The following is an 18090-nucleotide window of genomic DNA, read 5'->3' on the forward strand; positions in this document are numbered from 1 at the left end:
ACCAATTACTACTTCTCCCGCCCTCATTGTTTCCAACCAAAATAGTGCAGAAACTTATAAGTGAAGATCTATCTATCTATCTATCTATCTATCTATCTATCTATCTATCTATCTATCTATCTATCTATCTATCCATCCATCCATCCATCCATCCATCCATCCATCCATCCATCCATCCATCCATCCATCCATCCATCCATCCATGTACAGTGTATCACAAAAGTGAGTACACCCCTCACATTTCTGCAAATATTTCATCATATCTTTTCATGGGACAACACTATAGACATGAAACTTGGATATAACTTAGAGTAGTCAGTGTACAACTTGTATAGCAGTGTAGATTTACTGTCTTCTGAAAATAACTCAACACACAGCCATTAATGTCTAAATGGCTGGCAACATAAGTGAGTACACCCCACAGTGAACATGTCCAAATTGTGCCCAAATGTGTCGTTGTCCCTCCCTGGTGTCATGTGTCAAGGTCCCAGGTGTAAATGGGGAGCAGGGCTGTTAAATTTGGTGTTTTGGGAACAATTCTCTCATACTGGCCACTGGATATTCAACATGGCACCTCATGGCAAAGAACTCTCTGAGGATGTGAGAAATAGAATTGCTGCTCTCCACAAAGATGGCCTGGGCTATAAGAAGATTGCTAACACCCTGAAACTGAGCTACAGCATGGTGGCCAAGGTCATACAGCGGTTTTCCAGGACAGGTTCCACTCGGAACAGGCTTTGCCAGGGTCGACCAAAGAATTTGAGTCCACGTGTTCGGCGTCATATCCAGAGGTTGGCTTTAAAAAATAGACACATGAGTGCTGCCAGCATTGCTGCAGAGGTTAAAGACGTGGGAGGTCAGCCTGTCAGTGCTCAGACCATACGCCGCACACTGCATCAACTCGGTCTGCATGGTCGTCATCCCAGAAGGAAGCTGACGCACAAGAAAGCCAGCAAACAGTTTGCTGAAGACAAGCAGTCCAAGAACATGGATTACTGGAATGCCCTGTGGTCTGACGAGACCAAGATAAACTTGTTTGGCTCAGATGGTGTCCAGCATGTGTGGCGGCGCCCTGGTGAGAAGTACCAAGACAACTGTATCTTGCCTACAGTCAAGCATGGTGGTGGTAGCATCATGGTCTTGGGCTGCATGAGTGTTGCTGGCACTGGGGAGCTGCAGTTCATTGAGGGAAACATGAATTCCAACATGTACTGTGACATTCTGAAACAGAGCATGATCCCCTCCCTTCGAAAACTGAAGGTAAAGGTGATGGACTAAACCCAATTGAGCACCTGTGGCGCATCCTCAAGTGGAAGATGGAGGAGTTCAAGGTGTCTAACATCCACCAGCTCCATGATGTCATCATGGAGGAGTGGAAGAGGAGACCAGTAGCAACCTGTGCAGCTCTGGTGAATTCCATGCCCAGGAGGGTTAAGGCAGTGCTGGATAATAATGGTGGTCACACAAAATATTGACACATTTGGGCACAATTTGGACATGTTCACTGTGGGGTGTACTCACTTATGTTGCCAGCCATTTAGACATTAATGGCTGTGTGTTGAGTTATTTTCAAAAGACAGTAAATCTACACTGCTATACAAGTTGTACACTGACTACTCTAAGTTATATCCAAGTTTTATTTCTATAGTGTTGTCCCATGAAAAGATATAATAAAATATTTGCAGAAATGTGAGGGGTGTACTCACTTTTGTGATACACTGTATCTATAAAAATGCTAATAAGAGAAGTGTTTTCTGCATTTACTTTCCGATCCCTCAGACGGCTTTGCATCCAGAACCTTCATTCATCCATAGCTAATAGAACCACATGGGCAAGAGATTTGGCAAACCTTTATCAAGTACTACAATACAGAGTCACATTAACAAATGCCACTTAAAAGATTACTGTGCAAAAAAGAAGCCTTATGTTAACCATGCTCAGAAGCGGTGTCAGGTTCTTGTTCTTGACACCATCACAGAGTGGAAATGTGTGCTGTGGTCAGACGATGTCAGTATTGGAGATCTTTTTGTTTAGAAAGAAATGAACGCTCCAGACCAATGGCGAAAAGAACCATCCAGACTGTTATCAGCAACAAGTCCAAAAGCCAGGGTCTGTCATGGTATGGGGTTGTGTCAATGCACTTGGCATTATTACTTCTTTGATTGCAGCATTAATAAAGAAGAGTACATTGAGATTTTAGAGCTACATATGCTAAAATATGAAGCTAAAAATGTGACAATATCAACCCCATGGGGTTGCTTTTTTTACCATTTACATTTCCCATATTGTCCCAACGTTTTCTGATTTGGGGTTGCATTTAATTGCAGAATATTAGGGATTTTTCATTACAAAAATTGTACATATATTTACCATTCAAATAAGTTATATAAGAATATATTTATGATATTTACACTGTATTTGAGCAAGAAAGGTGTTTGGGTGGTGCAGTTGTATATTGTATTAGTCCACTACTCCTGAGATTCCGGTTCAAATCTTATCGCTGCTATTAACTGGTCGGATGTCAGACCTGATTGCCTATGCCTGTAATGGGGGGTATTCCTGCACTAAGCCCAGTGTATTATGGTAGAACTGGACCAGCCGTCACCTGTTTTATGCAACCCTGACCAGCAGTTGCTGAAAATGAAATGAACCATTGTTTTAGCTAACACATCCATTTTGTTTTAGACATCAAAGCATTTTCCTGTTTATGCTTCAGGTACGAATGGATACAATACACAACCAGAAATGGTGGCATTCACTATGGACAGTCCACTATCTAACTCTGAGAGAGCAGAGAATGCAGTCTTTACTGGCACTTGATCTCACCACCAGTCTGGAGATGGATACTAGAGGATGGACGTTTGTGGGGTGTCTGCCTGTGAAAGACAAAAGCGTCAACTTCCCACAGGTAAGATATTTTACATTATAATGTTAATAATGAAGGTTTTGAGGTGATTATGTCAATTACTAGCATTTACTCTAACCCTTTTGGATTTTTTAACTATTTTATTTACTCAGCTGTCCATACAGTCTTTGTACACTTATCTGAAAAAAGTGTGGTGTTTGAATTTGTAGCACTTTAATCCCCATTTGCCTTTTTACAAGTAGTAGGCTTATTTACATAAAATAATTGTAACAACATGAGATTAGTAGTAGAACAAATTCACTCAGTAGAAATAGATTTTAAAGTTTTTAGACACTTTTGTTTTTATTATTGAATATAATCCCAGTGCGTATATCCATTTAAAATTTACAGACATACTGACTTTTGTGTTTAGAAATATGTATTCGTAGGCATAAATTATATATTAAAAAAAAACACCCAAATGAAACCAAACCAAATAAATACTATTATTAATTCACTGTTTTGGCAATTACAATAGAAGTTTTTAGTAATATGTATATAGCTTTTTAAATATTGTGTTTTAGTTTTAGCTCCGGCCTCTTGGATAGTTATAATTTGTAAGTTTTTCTTGGAGGCTAAATTCTAGTGTTTGGTGTTAAGATGCCAAATTTATACTTTATATTTATAATGTATATCTACATTTATATTATACTCCTTTACCACAGACTCGGCCTCATAACACAAGAGACGTACCGGTTTTTCTTCTTGAAGCACAAACTTGTATTCACTTTCCCATCTTTCATTAAATTCTCTTCCTTCTGCTTTAATTTTCTCTTCTTGTACATTTTGGGATTATTTGTAAATATTTCTCAACATCACTTTTTGGAAAATCGCCTCAGTTAAACGCTGATGTGGAAACACTGCCATCTAGTGGCGGGATACGGTCACTTTGCGGGTCACAAAATCGGCATGCATTGTGGGAGATGCAGATTATGTACGATTTTACAGTGTATTTTAAGACAATCATACATCTTTTAAGCTCTTGCAGGCTTTGAGTTTGACACGTGCTATAATGGACCTACAAATTTAAAATTCTTTATTAATTTAATTAACACCTGAAATTTTATTTTAGAACCATATTTTGAGGTATTGTCAAGGTTTCGTTTTTTGGCTGATGCGGTTAAATTCTCTATTATTCTCTATTATGTCCCTGTATGTCATATAATTTATGTTTTCTTTAATTTTAAGAATAATGTCCTAGTACAATTTACATAGCAGTCCCATAACAGGATGATAGCAACCTACACACTTTACTGTGGTTATGGTGTTTTCTTTCTCTAAATCTGAAATCTAAATCTTTTTTTTTATTTAGTCAGACATGTTTTGATTTTTAAAATGGTAGTTTGTTAAAAGGTGTATTTTTATGGCTGAAAATCACATTTAGTAGCAGTAACTGACTAAATCTAGAAAATCATTTAGGGCGGTGGTTCTCAACCCAGGGGCCGCGGCCCACTAGGGGGCCTTAGTGAGCCCAGAGGGGGTCCCTTTACATTTTATTGAGGAGAATAAAATTTACATTTGATGGGACAGAAAAATAAGATGAGCACTGAGAACGATTCTGATTCGATTGTTAATGCAGTTACACAAGTTCTGCAAGCACTAGCAGTAAACACATTAAAACAACCAAAAGAAAATCAGAAAATTCGAATAAATAAATCGTTATAATGGATTCATTGAATTTCTCAATCAATCTCATAAGCAAGAAAACAATATCTTTTGTCATCCTTGCTGAAAGAGTAAGAATAACGTCATAACCCATGTTAAGGGGGTCAGAGATAATGTTTTAGGGGGGTCTATTAAAAAAGAAGGTTCAGAACCGCTGCTTTAGGGGACAAAATATTTTAGGGCATTATCTTTTAATAAATGTAAATAATTAATTAACAAGGCTTCCATTGCTTTGGTTCTATTAACATATAGCAAAATCATAATTTTTGCTCAGTATTAATGCAAGCACTGGTAAACAATCTATTGATTTTAATATTAATATAAACATCCAAGCGGATCAATCAACTGAAGATTTATCTGGCACAGTTGTTTATGCTAAATGCCCTTCCTGACACAACCTTCCCATTTATTATTGCTGTCAGGACCAGCACTAAGGGTGCACTGATATGTGCCTCTGAATGGCTAGGTGCACATACCACCATAGTCCTTCTGTATTTGTTAGCCCAGCCCAGGATTCAAAGTCAAAGAATGCGGTTATTGCAACATGGCATTTACCAGTACGCCACACCACAAGAACTAATTTCTAAACAATGGATAATGCAGAAAAAAATCACAGTCAGTTAAATCTTTACAAACTAATTTAATACATTCAGAGCCATGGTGGTTCAAATGCACCTGGAAACACTGAACTCAGTGCAAAAACACACACTGGTCATGGTGCCAATCCATTGCTGGGAAACACACACTTTCTCTCTTAGTCATCTTGGGGCAATTTAGAGTTACCAATCCAGATCAGGCATGTGCTTGAGAAGTAAGAGGAAACCAGTATACCAACAAAAGAAAACCAAATTTGACACAGGTGAAATAGGCCAAACGTATCCTGTACAGTTACCAGAGGCAAGATTTAAATCCAGATCCCCAGGGTCCATGCTGCTGTGCAGCGTTGCCACCATTTTACTATTCTGTCATTATTTTAATAATTATTTTAATAATTATTTTAATTAAAGACTAAAACAGTGTGATCTGGTCTTATTTTATTTTTGCTTTGTTGTTAATGAAATATATTTTACAAATATTTGACATTGTATAAAACATCCAACATTTTAAATCACTCTCAGGACTCAGGAGTCTGTATAAAACAAAAGTCATCTTGCTTTTATACAGATATTTATTCACTCTTCTAGTTTTGCTTGTAAATAAAATCTGTGTGTATTCTACTTTAGTTTATCTAACGGTAATATTTAGGTACATATTCTGGGCACATTGGGTTGGGAAAATTATAAAAGAAAATGCAGTGTTTCTTACATTGACTTTTATTACATGGTTGACATTACGAACCCAGGATATTTCATGTTTTGTCTGCTCAACTTCATTTCATTTGTAAGGGCAGCTGTAGCCTAGTGGTTAAGGTCCTTGTCCAGTAATAAGAAGGTTGCCAGTTGAAGCCTCACTACTGCCAGGTTGCCACTGTTGGACCCTTGAGCAAGGGTCCAATTGCTTAGTTTGTGTACTGTCACAACTGTAAGTCGCTTTGGATAAAAGCGTCTGCTAAATGCTGAAAATGTAAATGTAAAAAATGTAAATTTGTTAATATACTGTACATCCATTACTGCATTTCAGGCCTGCAGCACAAAAAAAGATGGGATGTAGTAAATTAGGTCTAGTAATTAATGTTTTTAATTGCATTTAAATGGGAGTGAACTTGCTATCACCTTTACAACCCCAAATCAATAAAAGCTGGGACAGTATGGAAAATGCAAATAAAAAACTGAACTGTTTCTTACACCTACTTTTACTTTTAATTTCATTGCCATTGACACTCTGAAATTTCTCCAGATTCCTTGTAACTTTTAATGATATTATGCACTGTAGAGGGAGAAATATGCAAATCTGTTTCAATCTTTTTTTGAGAAACATTGCTTTTAAACATTTTAATAATTTTGTCATACATTAGTTGACAAACTGCAGATTGTGGTGGAACTTTTCCTGTCAGAAAGCAAACTCAGACACAAGAGATTCTTTTTAGCTGGAATGAAGTTTAATGAAAGCACAATTGTAGATTCTTACATACAGCATAGAAGCATACCATAGTAAGAACAACCTAAGTAAATTTACATTTATACCCTATCATCAACCCCTCCTCCTCAGAGTCAAAAGAGAATCAGTAAGATGCTATGAAACATATTTAAAAATAAGAAAATACATCTTGGCGCCATAGCGCCATAGAGTCTGCTGTGTTCAAAATAATTCTGTGTGATAGTTTTTCTTAGATTTAGATATCTTTTGTTTTTGCATCCTTGTTATGTTTAGGTTTGCACAATCTGTTCTCTTTCGTGACCTCGGTCGCAGTGCTCTTATAAACCTTACTGGATATGTGAAAACCATCTTACACTTTAAATATGTGAAAAACTTTTATATGATTTTATAGGATGCCCCTTACTCATAGTTTTCTATCACAAGATCCTACACTCATCTTTGCTCCTTAAAGACTCATCCTTTCATGGATGCTGCTTTTGTACCAAACCATGATTACGATCACCTGTTGACATCACCTGTTTGAAAACATTATTGTTTAGTTTGCTAACCTAATTACTAGCCCTAAACTGCCGCTGTCCCAACTTTTTTGGAATGTTTTGCAGGCCTGAAATGCATGAATGGATGTATATTCACAAATGAAATGATGTTGACCAGACAAAACATAAAATATGTTCTGTTTATATTGTTTGCAATGAAATAAAAGTAAACGCAAATCTAAAATTAATTTGCATTTTTTCATACCGTCCTAATTTTTATGATTGGGATTGTAGAAGTGAATGCTTATGACCCAGATCCTTACCAAGTCAAACATACAGAGATGCAAGATACAAGGAGAATATGTTAGAGCTGAAAGCTGTTTATGAAAATTCTCTCTAACTGTCTATAACTGATTGAATTGACATCGACTGGGACTTTTGATTTCGGTTGCTCTTGATGAAACCTGTTTTTTCTTAAATGTAAGATTTTTGTAAGATTGTGTTTATACTGTCTACTAATTATAATTTATAGTGTCTTAGAAAGAATTATAGTTAACTTGAGAATATCCACAGACACTTTGTTCAGTGTTAATATTAACACACTCACCAATATTAACCAATCATTAAATATTAAACTCTCGGCCAAAGTGTAAATAATCTTTGCAAAATCAAACTTGTTAGTCAAGAGCAAAAAAAAGATCAAGATCCTGGTGGGACTGGTAGTTGTGAAGAACAGAATGGTTAATGAGAATCTGTAAAGTCACTAAAGCATTTCACTGCCAGTTGTACTGTGTATGACCATGTATGTGACAAATAAACCTTGATTTGAAATTTGATTTGATTTAAAGTTGAACTACACTTCTTGTCTTTAGATCAGTGGTAGTACCAGTTTTGTGGCACTAGATGTCACTATTTAGCGAATCTTAGCAGCAGACGCTTGTAGCAATAGAAGCATATTCATTCTTTCTTTCATTGTTCACTTTACCACTGCTTTAACCTGGTCAAGATCGCGGTTGGTCACCCCGGACAGTTCGCCAGTCCACCAGAGGGCACACACACACTGTCCTGACTGCATGTATTTGAACTTGTGGGATGAATCCGGAGCACCTGGAAGAAACCCAAGTGGGCACAGGATCAAAATCGATTACTGCACATATAATTAGTGATTTTCTAAGGTTAAATTGGCTTATCTGAAGCAGTCTGATGTATGTAGAAATTTTTTTTATTTAATAAAGTGACACTTTCTTGCAACAGAGTTCTTAAATTTTTACTAACAGCTTCCTTTTCATCAAAGCAACAATCTGCTGCAAAGTAACACATACATTCACTGAAACCTACTAGTAGTTTTGAGTAGCCAGTTCACCTCTCTGCATGTTTAAAAAAGGAAGAAAATGAGAGTACACTGGTACCTTGAAACTCACCATCAGTTGGTTCTGGGAGTGGCGTTAAGTTTAAAAGGTGTTGAGTTTTAAGATATTTTTTCCCATAAGGAGGTATGGGAAACCTGTTAATGTGTTCCATGGTCTGTGGAACTGCATATATTTTAGGCTAATGTAAAATAATGGGGCTGTTTTTGACACTTATACACTGAAAATAACACAAATATAGTATAAAAAACACTAAAATACAAAGTTCTACTACTTCTTATGCTTCTTAATCATGGAGCGAACTTATAAGCAGTAATAATTAAAATAAGTTTAGTGTTTCTATGTTCGTTAAGTCACATTAAGCTTTTTTTTTAACTAAGCATTTTAGACTCTGATTCTCACAAAGCTGATTCTCACAATTTCTCAGAACCTCGAGCTGTAACACAAGTTTAAAAGTGAAACAGGAGGAAATTCCAGCTAAACACAGATACATTGGAGCTTTCAGACTGGATTTGATGGTTATTAAACACAAAAATACAGATTTATCTCATATTTGCATTTTGATGACGTTTTACCACACTGTTCAAGCCAAGCGCTGAACAAAGCAGCAGTCACACACACACATTGAGTTTAAGGGAAACGTTGAGTTTAAGGGTACAAATTTCTCGACCAAGGGCAGTGAGTTTCAAAGATTTTAGTTTAGGGCATGTTGAGCTACAAGTTACCACTTAAAATACAAACTTTTTCCAAACATGTGCTTCTTTGTAGCAAAAAAATATAAAAAATGGTGAGTCTTGATTTTTGAGATTATAGCTGATTGGTTCAATGAAAGGCATCTGACTTTTGCCCAGAAAACCCAGAATAGTAGGGTAGATTTTGATGATAACTGATGTTTTGAAAAGGTTGATCACTTAAGAAATGATCTGTTCACAGACTACAGGGTTCAGATAAGTTTATCCCTGAACGTCATAAAGAAATGACATACTGCATTCTCTTTGATCGTTTCACTATAAAGGTATGAGATTACTTGCTTGATTATATCCAGGTGTTGAGTCATAATGTAGGCCGGTTCAGATCAGAGGGAAGAAGCCTTTATTCATGAGGGCTACTAAATGTTTTACAGCATTTTAAATACATATGACTCATGATACACTGTGAATTAAATCAGATGATGCCTAACACTGTATTTATGATTTAAACAAAATCTTTACTCATTCTTAACTTCTGATAACTTAAATAGCTCAAAATTAGACTGTTTAAGTACACCGATCAGCCATAACATTAAAACCACCTCCTGGTTTCTACACTTACTGTCCATTTTATTAGCTCCACTTACCATATAGAAGCACTTTGTAGTTCTACAATTACTGACTGTAGTCCATCTATTTCTCTACATACCTTTTTAGACTGCTTTCACCCTGTTCTCCCAGGACCACCACAGAGCAGGTATTATTTAGGTGGTGGATCATTCTCAGCACTGCAGTGACACTGACATGGTGGTGGTGGGTTAGTGTGCGTTGTGCTGGTATAAGTAGATTAGACACAGCAGCACTGCTGGAGTTTTTAAATACCATGTCCACTCACTGTCCACTCTATTAGACACTCCTACCTGGTTGGTCCACCTTGTAGATGTACAGTCAGAGACGATCGCCCATCCATTGCTGCTGTTTGAGTTGGTCATCTTCTAGACCTTCATCAGTAGTCACAGGGCGCTGCCCACGGGGCACTGTTGGCTGGATGTATTTTTGGTTGGTGGATTATTCTCAGTCCAGCAGTGACAGTGAGGTGTTTAAAAACTCTATCAGCATTGCTGTGTCTGATCCACTCATACCAGCACAACACACACTAACACACCACCACCATGTCAGTGTCAGTGTCAGTGCAGTGCTGAGAATGATCCACCACCCAAATAATACCCACTTTGTGGTGGTCCTGTGGGGGTCCTGACCATTGAAGAACAGGGTGAAAGCAGGCTAAAAAGGTACGTAGAGAAACAGATGGACTACAGTCAGTAATTGTAGAACTACAAAGTGCTCCTATATGGTAAGTGGAGCTGATAGAAAAATGTGTAGGTATATTGGTATTTTTTGCACATCTGACCAGAAGCTTACATAGTTTGATTTGTACTAACATTTGAAGACAAAGGTAGGGTTCCAAATATAGAAAAGCCTTCCAGAGAAAATACAACACCATACCAAAGGCTGCACAATTAAAAACATTGGCATCCCAAAGGCAACACTTCTTTATTATTTAAGAAATGTTTCACATTCTTAACAAGCTGATGGATGCCCAAAACTTTTATACAAATTATACACTGTATGTTTTAAAAAATATTCCTTAACATACTGAAGAAACAACCCTATTATACTACTGGGCAAAAAATTTTCAGGCACCTTGAAGCTTATTTACTCAGTCACTAACTCACTTACTGTTAATAGGAAATGCAGTTGGTAGATACCTGAGTACCCAGGTAGGACTTTTCATTGACAATAACTGATTTAAATCCATAAAGGATGTCATAATCTCCATTGTGCTTACAGCCAAATATCCAGTATATTGGAACTACATATAACATTATCCGGTGTAAAACCTTACAAAGATGCATCCATATACAAACCCAAAGATGGCTTGTGGTTAACAACATTGTGCCAAACTTTGTGAGAACTGTCAATCCGTTCAAAAAGAACATTTTGCTTTACGATTGCAAATAATTTAGCCTCCTTATGATCTAACATGCATAACATTGTAAAAGGATTCAGGGAATCTGAAAAAACTTGGTATGGTATGGTATGGTATGGTATGGGGATAATCAGAGTTTGGTACCATTGACACCAAGGCAGATACATATGCTGCTCAGCCCATGGTAGCTCAGCTGTTAAAGTGCTGGACTAGTAATCAAAAGGTTGCCAGTTCAAGCTCTACCTGAGCAAGGCCCTTAACCCTCAATTGCTCAAAAGGGTCAGCCATCAAAGAGGGTTAAAGGCCCTACTCAAGAACCCAACAGTGGCTGCATGGTAGAGCTGGGATTTGAACTCTCAACCTTTCAATTGATAGCACAAAGCTCTAACCACTAGGCCACCACTGTCCCTACCAGGCCCCCTGCTGAGCAGAGAGCTTTTGTCTTCCAAATACTGTCATTTATACTAAATAAGGTGCAAAATCTGATTACGACCAGTGGCAATGTCTCTATTTTGTCTCACATTGTACAGGATTTTGTGTGCGAATTAAAACACAGTCCTCCAACGTGCCTGGTAAACAGATGTTTTTGCTCTCTGTGAAGCCTAATACAGTGAGTTTTGCATATCATACTAAAATATTTAGTGTTAAGTTGTTGTATACATTCTGTACAACTGTTCACATTCTCAGGATTTTTGTAAACAGTTTGTTTACTCAGGCCTTTACAGTGTAGCCCTGATCTTGCTTAGTAATAAACAGCCTGTATAATTTATTCATATACCCTACATCTCTTAACATGTTTATAAATGGATATAACATGTTTTTGGAAGCTTGGAAGCTCAGCACAATGTCAAAATGGAGGTTGGACACGGAGGTAGATTAATGATAACACTGCCGTTGTGCTGTGAGGGTTCAAGTATTCACCACCTGTAGGAGTAGCTAGGAGAAAGTAATATGGCAGCTGTAGCCTAACGGTTAAGGTACTGGACTAGTAATCGAAATGTTGCCACTGTTGGGCCCTTGAGCAAGGCCCTTAACCTTCAATGGCTTAGACAATACACTGTCACAGTACTGTAAGTCGCTGTGGATAAAAGCGTCCGCTAAATGCCGATTTTAATTACTGATGGGGTGGCATGGTGTGGTGTGTAGCACTGTTACCTCACAGCAAGAAGGTCCTGGTTTTGATCCCCAGGTGGGGTGGTCTGGGTCCTTTCTGTGTGGAGTTTGCATGTTCTCCCCGTGTCTGCGTGGGTTTCCTCCGGCTGCTCCTGTTTCCTCCCACAGTCCAAAGACATGCAAGTGAGGTGAATTGGAGATACTAAATTGTCCACAATATGACCTTGTGAACTGATGAATCTTGTGTAATGAGTAACTACCGTTCCTGTCATGAATGTAACCAAAGTGTAAAACATAATGTTAAAATCCTAATAAACAAACATTTACAGTGTAGCCCTGATCTTGCTTAGTAATAAACAGCCTGTATATTTTATGCATATACCCTACATCTCTTAACATGTTTATTTAATTTGAACAAATACTTTGTTGAGATTGGCCAGTCAGTGCTTAAAATAGCCTGAAGGTTGGCAGATTGTTGAAACCTTGTTGCATTTACAATCCACACTTTGTTGGACTGTTTATAGAAGGTTCAGACTGCAACTTAAAAGCAGTGTGATCCAAAAGATGTAGTCACACCTAACTGTAATGCAAGTGCACCATAAACATTCTGCACAAATGGATATAACATGTTTTTGGAAACTTGAAAGCTCAGCAAAGTGAGGTAGGACACGGAGGTAGATTAATGATAACACTGCAGTTGTGCTGTGAGGGTTCGAGTATTCACCACTCGTAGGAGCAGCTAGGAGAAAGTAATATGGCAGTTGTAGCGGTTAAGGTACTGGACTTAACCGTGACACTGTCACTTAACTGTGACAGTGTATTATCTAATCGAAGGGTTGCTGGTTCAAGCCTCACCACTGCCAGGTTGCCACTGTTGGGCCTTTGAGCAAGGCCCTTAACCTTCAATGGCTTAGACAATACACTGTCACGGTACTGTAAGTTGCTGTGGATAAAAATGTTCGCTAAATGCCGAAAATGTAAATGTTAGTAACATTGCTGCAAAGCATCTATTTGTTTTTTTGGTCTGATCAGTTCAGTCCCCTGTGTGTGTGTGTGTGTGTGTGTGTGTGTGTGTGTGTGTGTGTGTGCGTGTGAGTGTGTTTGTTGTTTTACACTTTTGATTAAGTTGACAGCCCCTCTACCTAAAACTCAAATCAATCTTCACGTGTGCCTGTTTTGTTATTGTCCTGATGATTTTAATTACTGATGGGGTGGCACGGTGGCTCTGTGGGTAGCACTGTCTCCTCACAGCAAGAAGGTCCTGGGTTCGATTCCCAGGTGGAGCGGTCCGGGTCCTTTCTGTGTGGAGTTTGCATGTTCTCCCCGTGTCTGTGTGGGTTTCCTCCCACAGTCCAAAAACATGCAAGTGAGGTGAATTGGAGATACTAAATTGTCCATGACTGTGTTTGACATTAAAGACTTGAACTGAACTTAAACAGGGCAGTTGTAGGCCAGTGGTTAAGGTACTGGACTAGTAATTAAGAGGTCGCTGGTTTAAGCCCCGCCACTGCCAGGTTGCCACTTTTGGGCCCTTGAGCAAGGCCTTTAACCCTCAATTGCTTAGACAGTATACTGTCACAGTACTGTAAGTCGTTTGGATAAAAGCGTCTGCTAAATGCTGAAATTGAAATGAATGAATGAGTGAACTGATGAATCTTGTGTAACCAGTAATGACCTGTCTTGTCATGAATGTAACCACAGCGTGTAAAACATGACGTTAAAATCCTAAAAAATAAATACTGAAGGTTTGTGGAAGTGTGTAATAGTATCGTTGTTTATTATGGTATAACCAGGACCTAATAACGAAACAGAACTGATAAAGATTTAGATCGTTTATATAGTTCCTGATAATATAGTATAACCTGTATAATATAACCGCTTATATTGAAGCAGAACAGGGGTGTTTGAGGACTGAATGCACACCTCTATCCTCCCCTTTTTTCTGCAGGCGGCAGTGTGATTTGTGAACGTGCGCGGCGCTACACATCACTCGTTCTCTCACACGCGCGCGCACACAAGAATTGAGGCACCGAAGTGTGTGTGTGTGTGTGTGTGTGTGTGTGAGGGAGAGTGCTATGGAAAGGTGGAGATCGGAGTGTTTTCTTTGTTATTTTTAAAGTCCGATGATCGCACCTATGACCCGCTTCTCGTGTAGCCGCACAGCGCGCTGTTCCCGATGCGCTCGGAAACGGAGAGAGCTTTCGCACAGGTACAGTACCGAGCACTTTATTCCTCCTGCTGCTGCTGGTTCAGGAATCGGTTCTGCTCTAGCGGGAGATGAAATGTGCAACCGCTTTGCTGTGGGTTTAACTGCTTGTTCGATGCGTTTCATTGGGGCTGATTTTCAGGATTTCATGACTGCTGTGTGTGAGGAGGGTAAACCGTGGCTCACGATGAATTATTGACTCGGGATTGAGACTGAATTAAATGTTTGAAAGTTGTATAGTTGTAATGGCTGGACTGCGGAAGGGCCTGTGTGTGTGTAGTTTGTTGCTCCTCTCCCCTCCCCCATCAGTTACTGTGCTTGTGGAGACTCCGAGGCCAAAGACATGAATGCAGTGAATGTGGGGCTTCACTTCAAAGCGGCTGGGAGGGGAGCGCAGGGAGTGTTGTAATGTCGTCGGGGAAAAAAAGAACAACAAAGTATCCAAGTGTGGCTGCGTTTCAAATAGCGTACTTTGTGTACTTTTACTATTGGTTAGGTTTTTTAAACGTTACTACCTAACAAAATCCAGGTACAACAGCATATCCACATGTACATAGTTTAAAATGTTACATGGAAAGCAATTTGAGACATAGTTAGGGTTAATCTTTAAAAACCGGACGGTTTTTCTGTGCCAAGATTTATCTGGAATCATAAATGTTTCAAAATTTTAATACAAAAAAGTTATTTACTGTGTTGTTATTGTTGTATCAAGTTTAATCTTGTCATAACAAGTTAACTAGCTAGCCATGGTTGCCAGATACCCAAATTAGTAGTGATGGGTATCATGGCTCAACTCACCAATATGACTCGATTCTTTCGACTCCCAAACGGCTCTTTATTAATTAGTGATGACCTGTTATCAGAATACTTATTCATTTGTTTTTATCCTGCTCGTTGCCACAAATAGGGCACTGTCAGTAAAGAGTTTTCCCTGTTTTGCCAGTGTCACTTTGGGCATGCTCCAAGTATTTTGATTTCCTCCTAATTCTCAAACTATGCAGAAGGTGGATTAGCTGCTCCTGATTGCCTCTAGGTTTATGTAAATAGGTAAGGAATTAATACCCCCAACGAATTGCCACTTGCACCCAGAGTTTTTGATAAGACTCCAGAATTACCACATCACTGATCAGAATAAATGAAATAAATTGTAAATTATATTTTAATGCATTTAGTAACATTTTATTTAGTGTTTACTGCCGTTTTACCCTGGCTAAGGGTGTCATGGGTCTGGTTTACTCGGAACCACTGGACGCACCCCGGACAAAACACCAATCCATAGCCAATTATGTCTGTATGAAAATGGCAGACCAGTCCATAGCAATGCTGGGGATTGGAACCCTGGAGCAGTAATGGACTACCGTAATTTAACATAACATAATGAAAACATAATGGATAACCCTGTTGATGCATGCTCAATAATCCAGGTACACAAATCCACAATGTTGAATCAGTTCATCTGGACACAAGTTTGTTGTAGAGAACTCTCTACAACAAACTTGTGTCCAGATGAACTGATTAAACTTTGTGGATAATGGATAACATTTATAAAATGTTCGGAGCAATACAAGCTCAGAGCATTTTACTAATTTTGCACATTTTTTGCAAGAACACCTTGCTTTGTGATGACAAAGTACAGGAACTGTCTCAATTGTCAGGGTAATGTCAAGTCCTGATGTGTTTAATTTTAGCAAGTCAAATTATTATTAACTGGCTGAAACAGTCATTGTGTCAACAGGCATTCATACAGCATCAGTCTGTCTGTCCATACTGTTTACTGTCCAGATACTCCTTTTATATTTACTTACATTACACAAAGAAAAAGGCTAATTTAAAGTGTAGGTTAAAAAACATGCTTCCAATCAAAAGTTTGGCCACACCTGAATTTTTTTTTTTTTTTTTGTTGAATTTTACCTGACAAAATAAGCCAACAAGCACTTAACAGATATGGGAACAACTTTAAAATTGTATGAAAAGCAGTGCAGGTGATCAGTTTATACAGCTTGTTAAGAGAAATTCATGAGGTGTAAAGGTATCCAGGCAAAATGTGAATAAAAGTTTTTGATATGAGCACCAATTTTGGAGGGGAACCCAATTCCACACTATATATTTTAGCTTTAATTCAATTTTAAATGGCAAACTATACTGAAAATAAAGGAAAGGTTTTCTTTGACAAAGCATCCAAAATTTTGACTGCTTTGGTATTATCAAAGATTATTGAACAAAATTCATGGTAAGGAACAAAGACACTTTGAAAACTGCACATAGTATCTTGTTACATTTCCAAATCACACTGTTAAACTAATAGAAAATGCCCAACTTTCAACCTAGGGACACAAACTATCGCCACACAGAGGAAGAAAGTAGCTTATTTCTGATGAAAGCCATACACCTTGCCACTTTCCTGGAGCACTGTAGGAAAGTGTAATGCTCTGGCACACCAACATAATTTTCACACCATAGCTCATACTTCCTAACCAAATTCTAATAGTATTGGACATGCTTCAACATGCAGGGCTAAATGCCATGTTTTATTATAACAGAAGTAAATTGTTTTAGATGTTTGGGAATATAAAATTGACTAACTCCAAGCAAAAATGTGTACATGTATCATTAAAAAAATTTTTATGTTTCAGTCCCTTTAATTCTATTTTTAGGTGGTAAATATTTGAATTCTATTCTCTAACAATAAAAAGCAATGGTATTCTGAAGAGTCTTGTGAACTGTATCTTGATCTTAATACAGAAACATTTATATATTCTGAATACAAACAGTATTACAATATATACAAGATACACAGTTTTTTAATCATAGGTAGAACTTACCTGTATACCCTTTAATATGTTAATACCGTTATTCCTAAATTGTTTATTGAAGTAAACATAAAGTGCTTAAATTTGTAGTACACATACATTGAATATCATACAGGCCTACCCATTTTAGGATTTAAATATCTGCACTGATCGACTGACTGCATTTGTTTATGCATTTATTTACTCTTTGGATTTCGATCTTACATTTTTCTTTCTATCTTACATTTTTTAAATAATAATAAATAAAACCTAAGCGCAGTTAATCATTCTACATTTTAGTGTTGATGATTCGATTCGCCACGATTCGGCTCCCATTCTTCCCCTAAAATATTTGGCTCAAAGAATCGACTCTTTTGGGAATGATACATCAGTCTAGATTAGCAGCCACGGCTAGACCGAAAGCTGCAGCTACTAGTTCTGTTTGTCTGTGAAGCTCTTAGCACGCTAGCTCGTTTGCTATTCTTACTGAACCTCGAATGTACATAGTTGAAGCGGTATTTTAAGTAATTATGTAACGTTAATGTCATTTACTTTTTCAATTTGACATTTCTATTGTGTTTTCTAAACTAAAGATGAAAGGCAGGTCGGTGGCTAGCGTGTTTTGTTTGAGGCTAACTTGTTTGCAGCTAACCGACTAGCATGGTTAGCAAGCAGCTGAAAACAGGTTTAAATTCTCCAACCGACATGAGGACTCAGTTTTTGACAATGGAATAACACAAGCAGAAAGGTATAAACTTAAAATCAATCTGCTTATTAAGGAAAGACACATACAAACTACTTTGGTAAAATGTAGTGGTTCTGAATGGACATCAGGCGTTCAAACACGACCACT

The 18090-nt window shown here is 37.9% G+C and overlaps 1 protein-coding gene across 1 annotated transcript in view; it reads left to right on the plus strand.

Moving 5' to 3' along the window:
• Window positions 1-14310: 14310 nt before the first annotated feature.
• axin1 (axin 1) overlaps window positions 14311-18090 on the plus strand; it is a 34469-nt gene continuing 30689 nt past the window's right edge. Inside the window, exon 1 of the mRNA XM_063012484.1 lies at window positions 14311-14451. The gene's annotated coding sequence lies outside the window, so the exon portion shown is untranslated. The remainder of the gene's footprint in view (window positions 14452-18090) is intronic.

The sequence above is a fragment of the Trichomycterus rosablanca genome, chromosome 2 (assembly GCF_030014385.1).
Source record: "Trichomycterus rosablanca isolate fTriRos1 chromosome 2, fTriRos1.hap1, whole genome shotgun sequence".
NCBI classification, from domain to species: Eukaryota; Metazoa; Chordata; class Actinopteri; order Siluriformes; family Trichomycteridae; genus Trichomycterus; species Trichomycterus rosablanca.